The sequence below is a fragment of the Bos javanicus genome, chromosome 27 (genome assembly GCF_032452875.1).
Source record: "Bos javanicus breed banteng chromosome 27, ARS-OSU_banteng_1.0, whole genome shotgun sequence".
NCBI lineage: Eukaryota > Metazoa > Chordata > Mammalia > Artiodactyla > Bovidae > Bos > Bos javanicus.
This window is the reverse complement of record NC_083894.1, coordinates 12,097,666-12,118,815: the sequence shown is the minus strand read 5'-3', so window position 1 is coordinate 12,118,815 and position 21,150 is coordinate 12,097,666. Positions and strand designations below refer to the sequence as shown.

The following is a 21,150-nucleotide window of genomic DNA, read 5'->3' as shown; positions in this document are numbered from 1 at the left end:
ACTAGCACACCTGGGAAGTCTTCTGTTATAAGCTATTTCCATTATATTATCATACTGTGTCTTCATGACAGTCTTGGAATTCTTATCCTCAGTTTGTAAAGGGGGCTACTGAGACAGAGAGTTTAAGTAATTTGGCTACAAACACAAAATGAGCTCCATATTTGGGATTGAGTTGCAAATCATCTATCTACTCTCCTCACTGCCTCATGTCAACCTCCTTACTATGGTTCACTGTACCTTTTACCCAGCACTTCTATATGCGCAAGTTTCCTGTGGTGGAGTGATTCTATGTCATGTAGACCATGGCTTTGAGCTTATAATTCATTTAACAATGTCCTCAAATCCCAATATCAGAACACATGAAAAGCAACTTGTCCAAAGATACATAACATTGAGTCTTCTAAAAACTCTGAACTATTAAGCATATTTTGTAAATATGTAAGTACATATCTCTAAAATTATTAATGAATTCAGACATCTTATTAAGGCACAAGGGATAAAATTACTCTCAGCATAGTCCTACACTAATGGACTTTGAATTGCAAGAAAGACTCAAATGGCTTAAGCAAGTGGGTTCTTCTTTTTATGATACCTGGATATGACAATACAATGTTTACATCTGAATTTTCTAAATGCAATGATTCAGAGAAAGATACTCTAGAGGTCCCCTTCATGGATCACAGCTTTTTGTGGCAAAGGGGCTTGCATTACTCAATGAAGCTAGCAGTCATGCCATGCATGGCCACCCAAGACGGATGGGTCATAGTGAAGAGTTCTAACAAAACGTGGTCCATTGGAGAAGGCAATGTCAATCCACTCCAGTATTCCTGTCTTGAGAATCCCATGGACAGTATGAAAAGGCAAAAAGAGATGACACTGGAAGATGAGCCCCGCAGCTCAGAAGGTGCCCAATATGCCACTGGGGAAGAGCAGAAGGCAACTCCCAATAGCTCTGGGAAGAATGAAGCTGCTGGGCCAAAGGAGAAACAACACGCAGTTGTGGATGCAGCTGGTGGGGAAAGTCCAACACTTTCAAGAACACTGTATAGGAACCTGGAATGTCAGGTCCATGAAGCAAGGTCAACTGGACATGGTCAAGAAGGGGATGGCGAGACTGAACACTGACATCTTAAGAATCAGTGAACTGGAAGTGAATGGGTGAATTTAATTCAGATGACGTTTATATAAAGATTGAAGGCAGAAGAAGGGGATGGCGGAGGATGAGAAGGTTAGATAGCTTCACCAATTCAATGGATTTGAATTTGAGCAAACTCCAGGAGACAGCAAAGGACAGAGGAGCCTGGCATGCTACAGTCCATGGGGTTGTAAAAAGTCAGACACAACTTAGATACCAAAGAGCAACAACTGGAGAGGTGTATTGTCCAATATGGGAGCCAGAAACCACAAGTATCTATTGAGCACTTGAATTGTGATTGGTCTGAACTGGGATTTGCTGGGAACGCACGTCAGTACGAAGAGTTAATATCAAAGAAGAATGTAAAATATCACATGAATCACTTTTATAATGATTACATGTTGATACCATATTTAAGATATATTAAGTAAGTATATGTTACTAACATTAATTTCACTTGTTTTCTTCTTGTTTTTCGAAAAGAGGATACTAGAAAATTGAGACCTTCCTATGGGGCTTCCCTGGTAGCTCAGAGGTTAAAGCATCTGCCTGCAATGCAGGAGACCCAGGTTCGATCCCTGGGTTGGGAAGATCCCCTGGAGAAGGAAATGGCCACCCACTCCAGTATTCTTGCCTGGAGAATCCCATGGATAGAGGAGCCTGGTGGGCTACAGGGTCGCAAAGAGTCGGACATGACTGAGAGACTTCACTTTCACTTTCATGGGACTTACAGTATACGTCTATAGGAATATCTAAGACATGATCATTGTCCTTTCTCAAGGATGTGATGACGGATATCTGTTAAAATTACAAGTGACTGGAAAAAGAAAGTAGCATCTCCAAGAAAGCCCAAAGAAGGGGAAAATCAGTGTGGTCTACAGACACGGGGAAAGTCTGATGTTAAGGGTTGCAAGAGAGTCTTTTGATGGGCTTGATGAGGAAAAAGGATGGGATAAGGTCACTGTCAGTGCAAAGGAAAGAAAGGAAGAGAAATATGAAAAGATGACAGAAATACAATGAAAGCTCCAACTTCTTCATGAGGCCAGAAACAGTAATTGATAATAATAAAAGAGGTATACGTATTTATTTTTCTGATTTTCTCTTAAGTTCTCTATTAATCCAGTGTTAGCAACTCAGATATGCACCTTTTTGGGGAGCCATTTGGAACATGGCTTTTGTTCCTTCAAAGAAATAACGTTTGCTAGTAACAACTGGAGTTCTTTCTCTCTTCTGAATGCAATTTGCCCCTTCATTTTTTAAAAAATCACCTTTCTGAAACAGCTCTGCAAATAATTACGAGCTTTCAATGTTACACGACTCATTGCTCTATGCATTTGTCAAAATTTCAGCAAGTCAAGAGATAACCTAAGGACATAAAAATTAACACATGTAAATTAATCACTGATTCTAGTTTGGGCTATGAAATCAATACAAAAAGTAAGTCAATTTTTTAAAGCTTCAATTAAAAAAGACATACCCAGAAGAGGTGTAACCAATAATCTGGCTTGTTTCAGTAAGAACATGTGCTGAAACCATATGTCAAAGAGAACACCAGAAACACAATCCATGGGAAATGTTTTGTTTTTAAATCTGAAATCAAAATGGTAGTGTGAAAGCTATGTTTTATTCAACCCTGAGAGAGCTGTCTCATTTATGTGACTCGTGAAATAATGAAGTTCTTTCTGGGCTATTGGCCTCTTAATCTTGTGTATTAATTCAGGTAATGCACCACTACCACTATCGTCTATGTAATTATTTTTATTTATGTACCATTAAGCTCCATTTTCATTACTTTTGGATACAAAAAAAGGGGCCAAAAAAGGGTATTTGGCCAGCACCATCACCTCATTTACAATCTTCTGAAGACCCCTTTCTGGGTAGAGAATACAAATGACAGTCCCTGACATTTTTTAAAAGCAGTTTTTACTTCTTTAATTAGGAATTTCAGGCAGGACCCTCTGCTTGAACCCTTAATATTTTCAGACGCTTCTGCCTCACTTCTGGACTGATTCTTCCTAAGTTTGTGCTGAATGCATTCATGCTTCGCAAGAAAGCTGCTCTCGGGCCCTTTCATATTCTGCTATAATCCTTTGGTAATTACAAAGTCTGTCTCTGCAACAATGGGCAAATCCTGGAGGAATTCGGAAGCCAGGGCCCGCGTGTAAAATCGTCCTTGGACATCTGGGCTGAATTCGCCTCCCAGGGGCCCTGGACTTAGAAAACAGCCCTGTCAGAAATGCAAAAAATCAGAGGAGCACAAAGGTGATGATGAGAATAACTCTGTGTCAGTGAAAAACACTGGTTAAATAAAGTAGGACTACCAACTTTCAGCAAAATATTTCATTTAATAGTGGATAAACCCTCACCATAGAAGTTGCAGCCCTCATATAGCAAATTTCAAACTACTTAGCACTCCACATATAACCGTTTCTCACCCTCACACATTGCAGACCCTGGGGAGTCTATATATTTCATCCCTCCCTTTGTCTTCCTATAATTATTAGTCCACTTTTCTTTTTTTTTCTTTTTCCTCTCAGTTACTGATATAAAAATCATATCAGAAATTCTTTAATGGCACCAACTCAAGAACATCAAAATAATATTAGTGTAATTATCGTGTTTGGCTATTTGCAATTCATTGTATTATTAAGCATTTGTAATTGGTCATAATGATTAAGCTGGAGTTTTTATAATATATGCTTTTCTTTACTTATATATCACAACAAAATACACAGTTTACAGAAATTTGTTACATTACTATTTGGAGAATTCTTAAGTCCTCACTCAGCAAAATAGTGTTAAGTGCCTCTGCCTGGTTTTGTTCTAAAGACAAATAGATAATACATGCCCTGCAATTATCTTGGACATCTATTATTGAGATGTAATATGTAGGTAGTAAAAATCTTATGACTTTTGCTCCAATGCACTAAGGTAGGTTTAAATTGGTTGAGTAATGCGATAAAGGAATTGCCCAAATCAAGAGAGCAGAAAGCTAAGAAATGTTAGTTTACATTTTTTTCTTTTTTTGGCATACAAATTAAAAAATTTTCCCTATTATTCTGTGAACCTTTGAGGAACTGATTAATGCTCTTTTCTGCTGCATCCTGCCCAACAATCATGCACTGAGCTTCATGCTTTCTAATGACAGCAGTAATTTCATGTCAGTGTCATTTCTAGGCCACTGAAAATATATACAGAAAAATATTAAAATCATACTTACTAAAGAGTAGCACATAGGTAGTCAGGAATAAGATTATTGAGGGGCTTCTAGAGTGTTTTGCTTTTGCTTCATTGTAAGATGAAGTAAACATGGGGATTTTCAAACTGAACAAGCACTGAGCCATAATTCAACTTCATCCTTCAGTCCTAAGAATTTTTGGCAGGTAAGCAACATGCCAATAATCCTAATAATATTGAACTACCTGGTTGCATGTAGGGTTAGGAAGCTGGACCTCATTTGATCCAGAATTTCCAGGGGACCACAGTAGATTTTTTTAAAAAAAGAATCACAAAATAGACTACAGGATGGATGCTATAAGTCCTAAGTTGATGATCCTCTGGCATTTATCCAGATTGTAGATTCTGAGATGAAAGGAGACCTAAGGCATGGCCTCTATATGAAGTGGGAAAAAGGAAAAGCCAAATGATATCCCTTTAGTCAGTTATGTCCACTTTCACCAGATGTGAAGAAAACAATACAAAACTTAAGAACTAAAGCTCAAGCAAGCACAGCGTGGAGAGCTAAAAGCCATGATTAAGCTTGGGGAAAGAGAATATAAATTTCAAAGAAAAATGATTCACTGTAAGCATTTACATCCTAAAGCCAATGGGGTTTTCAATAAACCATTCGAGAGGGGGGAAATGCACAAAAGTATGTTTCCACTGGCAAAAGCTTGTTAAATCTCCTAAAGTGAGTTTTTGTTTTACCCCCTGCTTTGAAAGTACTCAGTTCAAGCCTATAAATTGGTTGAGGAAGGGAAAAAAATCAGTTCCTTAGGTCCTTGTAAACATTTCACTTTTATTTTTAGAAATAAGAGATTATTTTTCAAAAACTGCAGGTGTGAGGAAACTAATATTGAAAGTCTCCTGTGAACTGTTTTACACCTTACTCCATTAGAGTGTCCTTGGAGTAAAACAAATTGGATGAAAAAACACAAACCTTGTAGCTTCAGATACTCAAAAGCTTATTACAGCTGAAAATGAGTAAAATATTACAGCCACCAGGCCTATTACAATAGAGAACAGATTCAGCTTAGGCTCAAATGTAAAAGCAACCTCATTATAGCCTCCTGTTCTTTCACATGGGCCCCCATTTAACCTAACGCTTTAAAACAGAGTCTCGGTTTTCGTTTAAATTACTAGTTAGAAGAAACGATGAAAGTGTTTACTTGTGAGAATAAAAAAAATCTTAAATACAGAAGAATACTAAATTTTGTTCATTATTTCCATTCAGAGGCAAAGATCACAATGCCTCCCAAAGTGCTACTGGGTTTTAGTTTCAAAATTCAACACGGCTTGTACCCTTAGCACTTCCCAAACAGGCACTGAGATATGGTCTCAGCTTACCAGAAGGACAAAACACATCTCTTATTGTTGTTCAGTCGCTCAGATGGATTTCTTAGTGATGCCAGGGACTGCAGTATGCCAGGCTTCCCTGTCCTACACTAACTCCCAGAGTTTTGCTTTAAGTCATGTCCATTAAGTTGATGATGCCATCCAACCATCTCATCCTCTGTTGCAAGATTTATGGGGAACTCCTGCACAAACACTATTTTTTCTTTTTCAGATTAACTAAAAGGTAAAAAGTAATTGAGATCTATTCATGAATATGGATTGGGGTATTTGGGATAGGCTAGGCTTTCCAGCTACTAATACAACTTTAAAATTCTTTTTCTAATTTCTATAAAGCCATCTCTGACTCCACAAGGAAAATTTCCAGGTTTCAAAAAGAAATGTCTTCCTGTGATACATTATATACACACATACACACAAACACACTTTGCCAAATAAACATACAAATTATTATAGAGGTCCGATCATTTGTTTCTTAGGTTTGTCCATGGGTGGGTACTATGAGAAAAAAAAATACTGATAAAAGAACTAACGAACCACAGTCATGATTAGACATTATAAAGAAGACTGAAGTTAGTGAATTCCTAACTTTGCTCTTGTTTTCTTGTATTTATGAGGATCTTCCATCCTTCTTTCTTTCTCGAGTTCTTATGGGATTAAAATTTGTTAAGTCTACTCTTAACATATTCCAATAACAAAGTAACACCAATTCTTTCAGTCTTCTTTATAATGCTTATTTTCCAATAATCAAATTTTTTAGAACACTTGCTTTCTGGGCTCTTTTAAGGTTTTCAAGTTGCTTTTGCAAGTGAACATAAGCTCCACTCTTGGAACAACAGTGCAAATAATTTTCTAATTATGGCATGTGATATCCTGCATGTCACTCAAGATAAAGGATGTTGAAATCAGGAGTAAATTCAAAATACTTCATGTTGAGGTGAGGAAACTGATGCCTAAAGGTACTAAGTGATGCTCCTGAAATTACTGACAGAAATGAGAATACAATAAAGAGTTTTAGAATTCTAGATCATGGTCTTCTGCTATATGATGCCCTCATTTATGCTAACATTTAATCATTTGGTGATTTTTTTATGAAATTGCATTTCCACTAAGTGAATACTCTTTCCATGTGTTAGGGTAGAAGTGATGTGCTTTCTGTAAGTTTTCCTGATGCAGTCAAAGCCATCTGAAATATTTGAAAGTCATCAAAAGAAAATATACCTTTACTATTAGCATTCCATGAAAACCAGAAGGAATAGAGAATTGTAACCACCATGCATGATTTCTTACAGATTTTAGTCAATTAATATCATCTACAAACTTGCTTAGCACCCAACCTTATCCATATCAATGACTAAGTCATTAAGGGCCCTGGGGCCACACCTTGTATATTAGAGTCTCATCTGGTAATGGAAATCTTTGGATCTCTATTTCACCATTCCCTAATACACTAAGTCATTTGTAGAACATTACGCATTTGCCTAATTATTTTTAAAACATTTGCTTAGTACTTACTTGTGTCAAGTGCCTGATTTACTCCCAAGAACTGAGAAACAGGAGAGTGACTGGGAAAGAGAGGGAATCTACCCCTACTAACATGGATCTCAGGGGAATGCTTGGACTTATCAGGAAGAACAAGATGCTGTCAAAGGTCAGAGACTTGTGTCTCCTTGTCCCAGCAAAGACTTCAAGTGACATTGGGATACTGAGCCAGGCGTCAGCAGTTGAAAATCAGTAGGATAGTGTCCTGTAACAGAAGAAGGATATCCGAGCAAATGCATAAACAAATGAACTGCAGTGAGTCTCTCCCATGCCCCGGGGGGCAGGCTGGTGGGGCACTGGATCCATGCAAAGGCTCAGAGTGGACAACTAGGGAAAGGAACTTGAATGAGACACTGGTGACTATTCAGCAGTTGAGGGAAGATCACGCAGAGAGACAATTCCCAACAAATCACTGTGGTCACTGAAGTCAGCACCAGTAGATGTAATACGACATTATGGACACATAGAAGAAGAGCAGAAAATTGTGCCAAGGGGTATGCATTTTCTCATTTGGACTCTAATAAATCACCACACATTTACAGGAGGAGGGAGGAGGGTTCAGGATGGGGAACACGTGTATACCTGTGGCAGATTCATGTTGATATATGGCAAAACCAATACAATATTGTAAAGTTAAAAAATAAAATAAAATATAAAAAAAATAAATAACATCATTTTTTTAAATCTTACATTTCTGAAGGTTAGATCAGAAAAGGGTTTTATTGTGCTAAAATCAAGGTATTAACATTCTGGAGACTCTATGACACAGCCTGTGTCCATGTGTTGGTTTGTCTCCATCATCAAAGTCAGCAACGGCTATTTAAGTCTTTTTCATATCGCTCTAACAAGCTCTTGTGGGCACAAGCAGATAATCCAGAATAAACTCCCCACATCAAGATCCTTAATCTAATCACATCCAATTAAACTGAGCTAAAGCACTCAATCCTAAAGGAAATCAGCCCTGAATATTCATTGGAAGGACTGATGCTGAAGCTGAAGCTCCAATACCTTGGCCACCTGATGCGAAGAGCTGACTCATTGGAAAAAATCCTGATGCTGGGAAAGACTGAAGGCAAAAAGAGAAGAGGGTGGCAGAAGATGAGATGGTAGACAGCCTCACTGACTCTGGGGACGTGAATATGAGCAAACTCCAGGAGATGGTGAAGGACAGGGAAGCCTGGCATGCTGTAGTCCATGGGGTCAAAAGAGCTGGACACGACTTAGTAACTGAACAACCACAAAATGTAACCACTTGGTCCCATTGGTCATGTACAGTAACATATTCACAGGTTCTAGGTAATTGCCTAGAGAAGGCAATGGCACCCCACTCCAGTACTCTTGCCTGTAAAATCCCATGGACGGAGGAGCCTGGTGGGCTGCAGTCCATGGGGTCGCTAGGAGTTGGACACGACTGAACGACTTCACTTTCATTTTCACTTTCATGCATTGGAGAAGGAAATGGCAACCCGCTCCAGTGTTCTTGCCTGGAGAATCCCAGGGACGGGGGAGCTTGGTGGGCTGCCATCTATGGGGTTGCACAGAGTCAGACATGACTGAAGCGACTTAGCAGCAGCAGGGAATTGCCATTTGGACATTTTGGGGGCTAGGGCATTACACTGGCTATCACAGTGTGAGAGGAGATCAATAACCTTGGAAATTTTACATGAGATGATAATGGTGGAGTCTTGCTGAATGAGTAGACTTCCAGAGAGGTAGTGAACAGGAGGTGAGAAAGGGAGGGAGGAAGGAGTCCAGGCAGAGAGAGCCCTAGAAAAGCCAGAGTCAAAAGTCTTTCATCCATTGCTTCCTTGTTAAAAATATAATCTGCCACATAAGCAAACTGCTCTGACATTTCTAGTCATTTTGTTCACTACCAGCATCTGCTACCCTCTTGGAGATTTTCACAGATTAATATCCTATTTCCATAACTAGCTAAGTACTAATGTTAAGTAAGCTAGCTGTACTATTCAAATATTCGTTCTTTACCCTCTCTTTAAAAATGAATACAATAATATTCTCCTATTTAGATTTCAAATGTCTTTCATCATTCATATGGACTGAATACCATGATTACAAACAGCACTGAAATACATTCCCCCTGCAATCAACAAGGATCTCCATCATCTGGTCCTGCTAATTTACATATACTTTTTATAGACTTCTCAGACTATATCTATGTATACACCATTTTATTTACAAAATAATCACCTCCCTCAATGATCTTCTTTGAGGTTTAAACCTTCCACAGTTCCCAACAGATTGCTGCAATTTATTTTCACTTGCTTTTCACCCAAAGAGGATGGGTGAGGAGTATGTGAAAATTAATCAAAAGCAGAATTAACAGGAAGTACAGGGAACAAGATGTGGTAGGTCCATTCAGTTCAGTTCAGTTCAAAGATAATCAACAACAATCTGTCAACACAATGGTGCCTCTGGTTACCCAACCAAGATCTGGGGACATTCTAGCCAACCACATGTACCAGAAGCATACATGTCTGCCAAGGACCACCTTGAAACAGAAACCTCATGGAGTCTGGGAAACACATTCAGAATTGTCTCTACTGAATAACTCAAAACCAGTAACTATGCTCTAGTCCCAAACTGATTGGAGATCTCTAAATGGTTCCAGGTTAGGACTGGCTGACTCTTCCCAGGAATGTTCAGCAGGATGTCTGAATCTGAGAGTTACACAGAGTTTTCTTATCATTTATGGGTCTCAGATCAATCGAGATAATTGCAAAGTTCCCCTAAGAGAATTAATATTTTGTAGTAGACTTAAACGTGTCTATTCTTAAATATCCCTCAGGTATGAGCAAGCCACAAATTTAACTAAACCTCAAAGGTAATGTGTCTAAACTCAAGGGAAGGAAAACAGTGAAACCAGGAGTGGTGTCCAACTCTTTCCTCTTAACCATTATTTTTCACAGACTGTTGTCTGACCTTGTTGTGAAAAACACTTACTTGATATATATTATTTAAGAATATATTTATGTTGCCTTTCTATAATAACATTTCTATCTCTCTTGTGTTTTTGTCCCCCTAAATATATCCCTACCCTCTTGTGCTATTTCTCTGGATCTTTCCTTGGTGACCTAGCCTAATTTCCAAGGATAGTTGCATTCCCACTTGCTTTTCAGACTTCATATTGCCCTGATTTTTGCAAAGTTTGTATTTTTCTATTGTTTTAGTCTTCTCTATGTATTGGGAATTTTGGCTACAGTAAAAGTTTCCCTTAAAGAATCAACAATGCTGTGAGAATTTATTTAACAAGTCATCTGGAAAAGATTGTAAAATATATCCTATAATCATTTACATCTTGCTATTCATGGACAGCGTCCATGGATATTTGAAGAATTTTAGGCATTAAAGTAGCAACTAATATTTAAATAGTGCCTGTTCTATGCCAAGTGCTGTGAAGAAAGCCAGGGATATAAGTACAAGAGAAGAGAGTGAGGGATTTAACTGTGTGTATAATACGGTTCCTGCCACAAAGAAAAAAGTCCAGAAAGGACAAAGATATGCAAATAGTTATAATACAACGTGATAAGTGCTTTTAAAAACATATGAACCAACTCCTTTGGGAACACAGATAAATGAGCAATTAAGTCAGCCTGAAGGAGTTTAGAGAAACTTCAGATAAGAGGTCATATTTTTGCTGGGCTGTGAAAGAAAAGCAAGTCTTCACTAGGGATTTGAAGATATTGAAGAGACAGAAGGGAAAGAGGAAAAGTATATAACAATGAGAAAGATCATCATGAACAGGGGTTCATCAAAGTTAATGGCTCAGTTCCTGGCATGTGTCCAATTGCAATAAATATTTTTGAATGAATGATTATAAATGAATACATGTTTGAAGAACTGACTACATCCTTACTATTTTTTTATGGTTTAATGTATGGATATTCAAGGGTAGGTAGAGGGCATAACCCAGAGAAAGCAATGGCACCCCATTCCAGTACTCTTGCCTGGAAAATCCCATGGACTGAGGAGCCTGGGGGGCTGCAGTCCATGGGGTCGCTGGGAGTCGGGCACGACTGAGGGGCTTCGCTTTCACTTTCCACTTTCATGCATTGGAGAAGGAAATGGCAACCCACTCCAGTGTTCTTGCCTGGAGAATTCCAAGGACGGGTGAGCCTGGTGGGCTGCCATCTATGGGGTTGCACAGAGTTGGACACGACTGGAGTGACTTAGCAGCGGCAGCAGCAGCAGAAGGCATAACCAGTACTTTGGCCACCTCATGCGAAAAGTTGACTCATTGGAAAAGACTCTGATGCTGGGAGGGATTGGGGGCAGGAAGAGAAGGGGACGACAAAGGATGAGATGGCTGGATGGCATCACCAACTCGATGGACGTGAGTTTGAATGAACTCTGGGAGTTGGTGATGGACAGGGAGGCCTGGTGTGCTGCGATTCTTGGGGTCACAAACAGTCGGACACGACTGAGCGACTGAACTGAACTGAACTGAGTGGGCATAATGGTAGCTGATTGCATACTACTCCTGGGGGTCATTAACTGCAGTTATTCTTTCATAGTTTCCATGACTGGACATGGAGATGGACATCCACCAAGAAATGAATAGAGGACAATGTGAAGGAACTACAACCTTAGCATTCCTCAGCTTAGCAACGTAGCTTCTCTCTAGACTAACAGCTCCCAGGCAATGAGTTAAGCACTGGATTTATAGCCAGATAGTTAATAATGTGCTAAACAGGACAGGGTGGGTGGAACAGGCCAGGTAGTCTTAACAGCAAATAAAAGTCTTCTGAGAAATGGAGCCTGTCTGGACTGCAGAGAATAATAGAGGAAAACAAAGTCATGGAGGACCAGAGAGAGAGAGAGAGAGAGAGAGAGTAGGCTCTGTAAGACCTTGGAGAATAAGTAAAAAAGTATGGGCCTAATAGGGATGGAAAAATTCAAAGTAATTTACGTAGGAGTTTAATACGAGTGGTGGCTCAGATGGTAAAGAATCTGCCTGCAATGCAGGAGACCTAGGTTCAATACCTGGGTCAGGAAGATCCCCTGGAGAAGGAAATGACAACCCACCTCTAATATTCTTGCCTGGAGAATTCCATGGACAGATCATGGAGGTGCAAAGAATCAGACACAGCTGAGTGACTAACAATTTCAGTTAATATGAGAAAGTTTGAGTTTCCAAATTAAAAAAAAAAAAATCATTCTGCTTCAGGAAGACCTGCGGATTGGAGAACATTTGTGGGGGTTGGTATCTGAGTAGAGTCTGAGACAGGAGCCCCGGTGCTTGTTCAAGCAGGAGGAGAGGTAGTGCAGGGCTGGTGATGGCAGTCGACAGAACTGGGAAGATTTGAGAGAGACTTGGAAGGTAAAACAGAAAGTATAAAATACCTACTGCAAATTTAAGTGTTTACTCTATATTTGTGAAAACATACAAATCCTTTCCACTAGAGTACTCATTGATTCTTCCCCTTTTCAACAAATATTTACTGAGCATTACGGCCAAGGCACTGAGGACTCAGCTGAAGCCAGAGAATCAAGATCCCTGATCCACTAGAGCTTATATTTTGGCAGGTAGACAAACAAACAAATAAGTGTGTGGACAGAATAATTTCAGAGAAGAAACTCCTTTAGACCCAGTGGTTAGGAAAGAGTGTTGGAGATGAAGAAACCTGAGGTCACTGGAGGATAAGAAGCCAACCAACAAGAAAAGGACCATTTATGCCTCATCCTTGAGTTAGGTCTCCTACCAGTCTCTTTATTATCTCACTGATCTCTCTCTTTTTTGAAGATTCAAAAGGTTTTTTTAAACCTGTCTATATTCACAAGAGTTTTGGTCTACATATATGTCCTCCGTGTCACTGCAATGAAACCACGAGGGCAAGTGATCTTCCATAGGAGCTCTGCTTACCTTCTGCCTAAGAAACAGAAAGAACACATACTGGCCTTAAATAAATATCGAAAGAATAACGTAAGTTAAACAATTTTGTATCCTATCACACAATCCTGACTGATAGTCGTTTTTGTTGAAACAGATTCAGGTTTAAAACAGATTGGTTTCATTATCTATTTCTTTTTTTAAAAAAACTGATTAACATTGCAGCATACATTTAATTGCTGATTAACATAATGATCTGGACACCTTGAAATTAATAATATTAGAGCTGTTATTTATGGATATATCAGCTGTCTGGAGAACTAGTTCTCCAAAGATATATATATATATATATATATATATATATATATATATTCAACTTCTATGAATTTTTAGCAATTTGTTTAGAGTTTTTCATTTAACTCTTTATAAAAATTATTCTAGGTTGAAATCTTGACACCATGTTGCATAATAGAGGTTCTTAATTATTAGAATTCTTATAATTTTGAAATTAACAAAAGATATGCTGCTGCTGCTGCTAAGTTGCTTCAGTCGTGTCCGACTCTGTGCGACCCCATAGACGGCAGCCCACCAGGCTCCCTGTCCCTGGGATTCTCCAGGCAAGAACACTGGAGTGGGTTGCCATTTCCTTCTCCAATGCATGAAAGTGAAAAGTGAAAGTGAGGTCGCTTAGTCGTATCCGACTCTTTGCGGCCCCACGGACTGCAGCCTACCACGCTTCTCCGTCCATGGGATTTTACAGGCAAGAGTACTGGAGTGGGGTGCCACTGCCTTCTCAAAAACAAAAGATATATGCATAAGTAAATCTCTGTACACCTACATCTATGCCGATATATTTTTATATACAGATAAAATATTTTATATAGTAAATTTTACCATAGAGTATCTTAGAATACAATCATATGGCTTGGGCTACTTCTATTATGTTCTGTCTGTAATGTTCATCCTAATTTTCAATGTTCTTGTAAACAAAGAATCTAAACCTTGAGGGAAAAGGAAAACATACAAATGCTATTACGGTACACGTTTTTGAGCAGCAGGAAGTCAGTAGTAAGTGTCAGAGATTGATCAGAATTGTGTTCTATATATAAACAATTGCCATCAGGTGTGCCCTGGTACGAGGTCATCTGTGTACCCAAGCAGTAATTTGAGCAATTTAGAATTTCAGGCAGCCTAGAGAGGGAATAAATTATTGAAAAGTTTAACTTCAAGTGTAAAATGCATCTTTATGGCAGATTTCTGAAAGAAACAGATTCTGTCCTTTCATATTAAATTAGATTTGTTAGTTGAATCAAAATTTTTAAATAATTTACATAGACACACAAAAGTCTATTGCTGTACCATTAGTTTTGCAGAAGTGGGAGATGACCCAAAAGCAAGGAATAGATATGCATATATATTTGGTATTTTCTACCCACAGCAATTTTTAATTTTTTAAAGAGCTTATTACTGAAAAGAAGCTGAGTTTTAGCCAAACTTGGCTATTATTTTTCACATACTTGAAACCAAAGCCAATAAATAGTGATACAGGTACTAAGAATATAGGTGTGTATGTGCTTGCTACTGCTAAGTCACTTCAGTCGAGTCCGACTCTGTGCGACCCCATAGACGGCAGGCCATCAGGCTCCCCCGTCCTTGGGATTCTCCAGGCAAGAATACTGGAGTGGGTTGCCATTTTCTTCTCTAATGCATGAAAGTGAAAAGTGAAACTGAATTTGCTCAGTCATATCTGACCCTCAACCACCCCATGGACTGCAGCCCACCAGGCTCCTCCATCCATGGGATTTTCCAGGCAAGAGTACTGGAGTGGGGTGCCATTGCCTTCTCTGGTGTATGTGCTTAGTCACAATCATTTCTGACTCATTGTGACCCCATGGACTATAGCCTACCAGGCTCCTCTGTCCATGGGATTTTTCAGGAAAAAATACTGGGGTGGGTTGCCACTTCCTTCTCCAGGGGATCATCCCAACTCACAGGGTCTTCCTGCGTCTCCTATGTTGGTAGGCCGATTCTTTACCACTGAGCTGCATGGGAAGTCCAACATCAGATTGCTATTTCCAGACTGATACTCCAAATCATATTTATTTCTAGACTGCTACTCTAAATTTGATCTAGTACTGAAAAAATAGTTAGGAATACATTCTAGACTCTAGAATCTCAGATTATATTTTTATTAGCTTGGAATCTATGTTAATTAACCAGAATGTTCTTCATGACAGAGGATTAACCCTATGGCAGATTCATGCACGTTCTTTTTTCTCCATTACATTAGAGCTCTCAAGTTTTAGACTACATGGCCACATTTCCAAATCTCCTTTGATTATGTGGACACATGACAAAGTTGTGGTTACTGGAATATGAATGGAAGTGATGTGTGCCACTCACCGGTTGCATTCTAAACAGAATGGGTATGGCCTAAACAGATTCATTCCCACCCGCTGGGATGTAGATGCTTTGCCTAGAGCTGTGACCACCATCTTGAACCCAGAGGCAAAATCTTAGAGTTCATGTTGGCTCTTGGTTGCTACATGAGAGAATAATGAACTCTTATCTTATTCAAATCACTTTGTTTTGTGATTTATAGATCTAGTCTATAACCTAGTACATACTTCTATATCATCATCACCCATTTAACTCTAGTAATCTTCCAACTTCAAAAATCTTACTGTTTATAATTTATAACATGATCACTTTGATTAGGGATTCATTTTAAAGCAATTAACATGAATTTTTAAATTTATTACAATTTTTAAAGACTTATACACCTCTAATGCAAATGAATATTCTATTATTTTAATATTGGAAGGCATTCTTACTATGTAAAGCTTTGAAATATAGATATGGAGATGCCATGGACTATAGCCCACCAGAGTCTTCTATCTGTGGAATTGTCTAGGCAAGAATACTGGAGTAGGTAGCCATTTCCTTCTCCAGGGCATCTTCCTGCAAGAGATTGAACCTAGGTTCTCCATCATTGCAGGCAGATTCTTTACCATCTGAGCCACCAGAGAAGACCATGGACATGCTAGAAGTACACAAATAGCTCATGATATGAACAAAATGTAGTTTTTCAAGATGGTGTTTTGGACTTGTGCTTTGCCAGTATATCACAGGACAGTTATGAAACCTTCAGTTATGCCTAAGGGCTCTTCTGGTTACTACAAGGCCACAACTGAAAGTTAGAACTAATCAGGGAAGGAATGCTGCTGCTGCTGCTGCTAAGTTGCTTCAGTCGTGTCCGACTCTGTGCAACCCCATAGATGGCAGCCCATCAGGCTCCACCATCCCTGGGATTCTCCAGGCAAGAACACTGGAGTGGGTTGCCATTTCCTTCTCCAATGCACGAAAGTGAAAAGTGAAAGTGAAGTCACTCAGTCGTGTCTGACTCCCAGCGACCCCATGGACTGCAGCCTACCAGGCTCCTCCATCCATGGGATTCTCCAGGCAAGAGTACTGGAGTTGGGTGCCATTGCCTTCTCCGAATCAGGGAAGGAATAAGACTGAGCAAAAAGGGATGTGATCAGGATCCAAATGTAAATATAAAAAATTCACATTTGAAAAATGACACAATATAATTTATCACTTTTGGAAATCAAATTGAGGTCTAGACAATAAGAACTCACTTCCCTTACTTGTTTTTAAAATTGAAAACTCTTATTAGGACAGTGACCATTTTTATTTCATTTAACTCTCTATTCCTGATGCTTAACACAGAGCTTAGGTCAAAGAAACTTACTAATGTTTGTTGAATGACTGAATTAATATCACTTATTTAAAGTAATATTTGACACTGGAATTCATCCTGTCTCTCTCTATTCTGCAGAATGGCATCAAAAGAGAATACAAGAGTACAGAAGCGTAACACAATATTTTGACACTTAAAAAGTGATGCCTAAGCTGAATTTGAAAGAATGAATAGAAGGCGAGATGGAAAGAAGATGACACTGTGGATGAAACAGGTTGGAAAAATCAACCAAGCACAGGAGAAGAACCAGCAGGGACCATACTAGATGACCCCAGGAAGATACAGAATCTTCAAAATCAAGTAACAAGATAATCTAATGACCCCACAATTCCACTCTTAGGTATATACCCCTCCTCCCCCCCCAAATTGAAAACAACTATTTAAACAAATATATGTACATGTTTGTTTACAGCAACAGTATTCACAATAGCCCAAAGGTAGAAAAAAAAAGAAAAATCCCAAATGGCCATGAATGGAAAAGAAAGTGAAAGAAAGAAAGTGAAGTCGCTCAGTCGTGTCCCACTCTTTGTGACCCCAAGGACTGTAGCCCACCAGGCTTCTCCGTCCATGGGATTCTCTAGGCAAGAATACTGGAGTGGGTTACCATTTCCTTCGCCAGGGGATCTTCCTGACCTAGGGATCGAACCCAGGTCTCCCACATTGGAGGCAGACACTTTAACCTCTGAGCCACCAGGGAAGCCCATTATAAACATGAGGCATATTTCATATATATATATATATATATAAAATGGAATACTTAGGCAAACAGAAGACTAAAGTACTGATGAAGAATACAGTACTATGGCATGGATGAAGCTTGGAAACATAACGTTAAGTGAAATAAGCCAGACACAAAGGGTCATACATTGCATGATTCCACTTACCGGGACGCTTCAGGACGATCAGTCCATAGGAAAGTAAAGCACTCTCCTAGTGTCCAGGGTTTTCAGAGAGTGGAGAGAAACTGCTTAATAGGTTAAGGGTTTTGCTTTGGTAACACTTGAAACTCGAGAGGCACAGTGGCTGCACGCCGTTGTGACTGGACTGGATGCCACTCAATTGTTCATTTTAAGATGGTGAATGCTATGTTAGGTGAATTTCTTTTCAAAAAATCATTTTAAAATGACCTATAATACCTTATGACCTAGAGTTTCAGCAATCTCTTTTGAATAATTTTTTTTTTATCAGCATCACAGCAATTCTACCATTGGGCCTGTATCTTATTTATGTTTCCTGAGTACATTGAGGTTCCAGTTCCAATAATCAGTTCATTTCAAGTCTAGGCAGGGATGTGGCTCAGACGGCAAAGAGTCTGCCTGCAATGTGTGAGACCCAGGTTCAATACCAGGGTCAGGCAGATCCCCTAGAGAAGGAAATGGCAACCCACTCCAGTACTCTTGCCTGGAAAATCCCACGGATGGAGGAGCCTGACAGGCTATAGTTCATGGGGTCACAAAGAGTTGGACACAACTGAGCGACTTCACTTTCACTTTTCACTTTCTTTAAAACATTACTTTCCTTAAAGTATGACATTGAAAAAAGAAGGAAAAACAAACATAACCCAGTACTATTAGTAGGAGGTAGCTGAATAAGATGGAGCTAATAAACACATTTAGTCTATCTCCTGGAGACCATGTCTGGGGATGGCATTAGCCAGTAGCCAACAGAGGCCTGAGCAGGGCTGCTGAGAGTTAGGTGCTGCCCCATCATCTGGTCAGAGCCCCTGTTCTCCCCTGCACCATGCAGGGGACAGTGTCCTCTCCACTTGGACTCCTACAAAGGTGTCCTCTCACTGTTACACACAGAGATGAATCGGAAGATCCTGCTCACTTTCAAAGAAAGGGGCAGCTCATGAATTTTCATCACAGGCACAGATGCAGATTGGGGTCAAGGGGAGTTTGGCTGAGTGTTAGAGGCAGTCTCAACACCTCCCACTCCCCGAGGGGGAAAGTCGGAAAAGGGGGCATTTGTAAGTTTCACATTTTCAGTAAAGCTGTCAAAATGAATTAAGCATAGTGGGAAAAGGGAAGCAATGTTTGTAAGGTGAAGCTTAAAACTAAACAACTCTATGTACCATTAACACGATTATGCAATTATGAACAGTTTTACCAAATAATAATACTATGCATGGGAAAAGGTAAGCTGGTTATTACAGACGTTGTGTATATAAATTATCTCTGAATCATTTGTGACTGAAAAGAGTGATAGCTGGTGAGGTGCTCTGCCCAGGTTACCATAGATACCGTGTATACGGATCAAATTATGCAGATAATCACTACATGAGAGTGATTTGCAGAGTTCACACTGCAAATATAATAACAATAACAAAAATAACAGATTACACTATGCTATGTCAAAGGCTTTAACCTCATAAAGTTACGTTACACAAGCATCCTTTTTAGTATAATAAGGGCTTAAGCACACAGACACTGTAACCAGATAGTTTGTGTTCCCATCTGAGTTCCAAACTTACTTAATCTCTGTGCCTCAGCTTTCTCACCTGTAAAATGGGAATAGCAATTCTAGGTATTTAATAGGGCTCTTGTGAAGATTAAATGAGTTATTGCATGGAAAGCATTTGGATGGTACCTGACAGACAGTGAGTACCATGTAAGGAGTAGTCATTATTCCTTGGGTTTCCCAGGTGGCGCCAGAGGTAAAGAACCCACCTGCCAATGCAGATAGATGTAAGAGATGTGGGTTTGATGCTTGGGTTGGGAAGATCCCCTGGAAGAAGAAATGACAACCCACTCCAGTATGCTTGCCTGGAAAATCCCATGGACAGAGGAGCCTGGTGGGCTATAGTCCATGGGGTTGCAAAGAATCAAACATGACTGAAGCGACTTAGCATACATGTACACATTATTTCTTAACAGAAGTCCCATCAATGAATTTGCTAAACATTGCTTGGCAGAAAAATAAATCAAATTAAGTGTGGGAAGCTGTGAGACACCAGGAGTTCCCACATCTATCCTTTGGCCTGCATGGTCACTGCCATGCTAAACTCACCGCTTTTGGTGGTGCCCGTGATACGACCTAGCCATTCTCACGCCTCACTGCTAAATTGCACCAGGCAGCACACAAGCAAAGTGATAAAGTAGTCATTTGAGATGAAAAGGGCACTGACCAAAACAACTGCCAGAAAAGCAGAATTCCCCTACGGTTTCGATGAGGCGTATTTTTTTCAGTTGCAGATGTGATTTCCACAAGTTTTCATTTTGGCATCTGGCACATGCGTGGTATTTGAAAGCAATACTGCCCATGTGCCGGCTGTTACCGTGACAATCTTGGGGACTGCTTCACACAAATTAGGTGAGAACTTATCTTTATAAATGAATGTCTGTCACTGACAATTATGGTGATGCCCCGCCAGTGCCCACAGCGCGAATGCGGAACGTCAACATGCATTTCTCAAGTTTTATGATTCAAAGAGGAAACATCAGGCTTGAATAGAAAAAAAAAAAAAAAAGTTCAGTCTTCCAACTGCCACACTTATGCTCCCATTAAAAATGGCGGGGCCTGGACTCCATTAGTTAGCAGAAGTCACATTTGGATAAAGAGGTGAACAAGCCACAATCCACTGCTATAAAATGGGTCACTGCTTTAATGAAAGAAGGCCTTGTTCTTAATGTATTTGGATCCCAAATCAAATTATGTTGTATTAGAGACTTTTTTTTTTTTGGATTTAACATTCTTTTTAGTTGCTTCGGAAAGGCCTGCTTTTGTGCTGAGCTGTTCAACTGAATTTCTTTGTTAGGAAGCTAACCAGGACATTTAGGCTCACAGACCAGCTTTCTGAAAACGTTTCTATGGAATATTTTAGCATATATAAGCAGCCGTAAAATGTGTGCTTTAGGATTTTGAGTTGAAAATAAAAGCCAAAACCCAGAGTAATAATTAGTTATTGTTATTCATGGTGACAACTTTTTTTTTTTTTATGAGTTTCCTAAAAGCTTGATAGGAACCTTGGCCTTTGGAATTTGAGGTTAATATTTTTAAGTCATAGCCTTGGTAAGAAATATTTTAAACAAAAATCATCAAGCATCCTATTATATTTGGCATCCCTCCTGTGATTTGTTATACAATTTTTTAAAGCTCTAATGTACATATGTAATATACCCAATAAATGTTTACTTACTATAAAACTAAGATGATATGTGCAAAAGTAACTTGGAAGGCATTATGAAGTTTAATATTAATTTTAATGTTCATCAATGCAACCCTGTGAAGTATGAAGTGAAAGTGTTAGCCCCTCAGTCGTGTCTGACTCTTTGCAACCCCATGGACTAT

The 21,150-nt window shown here is 39.3% G+C and overlaps 1 non-coding gene across 1 annotated transcript; it reads left to right on the top strand.

The window, feature by feature from the left end:
• Positions 1 to 1,653: 1,653 nt before the first annotated feature.
• On the top strand, positions 1,654 to 1,725 carry TRNAC-GCA (transfer RNA cysteine (anticodon GCA)). The gene has a single exon. It is a non-coding gene; the product is annotated as a tRNA-Cys (tRNA).
• Positions 1,726 to 21,150: the final 19,425 nt, after the last annotated feature.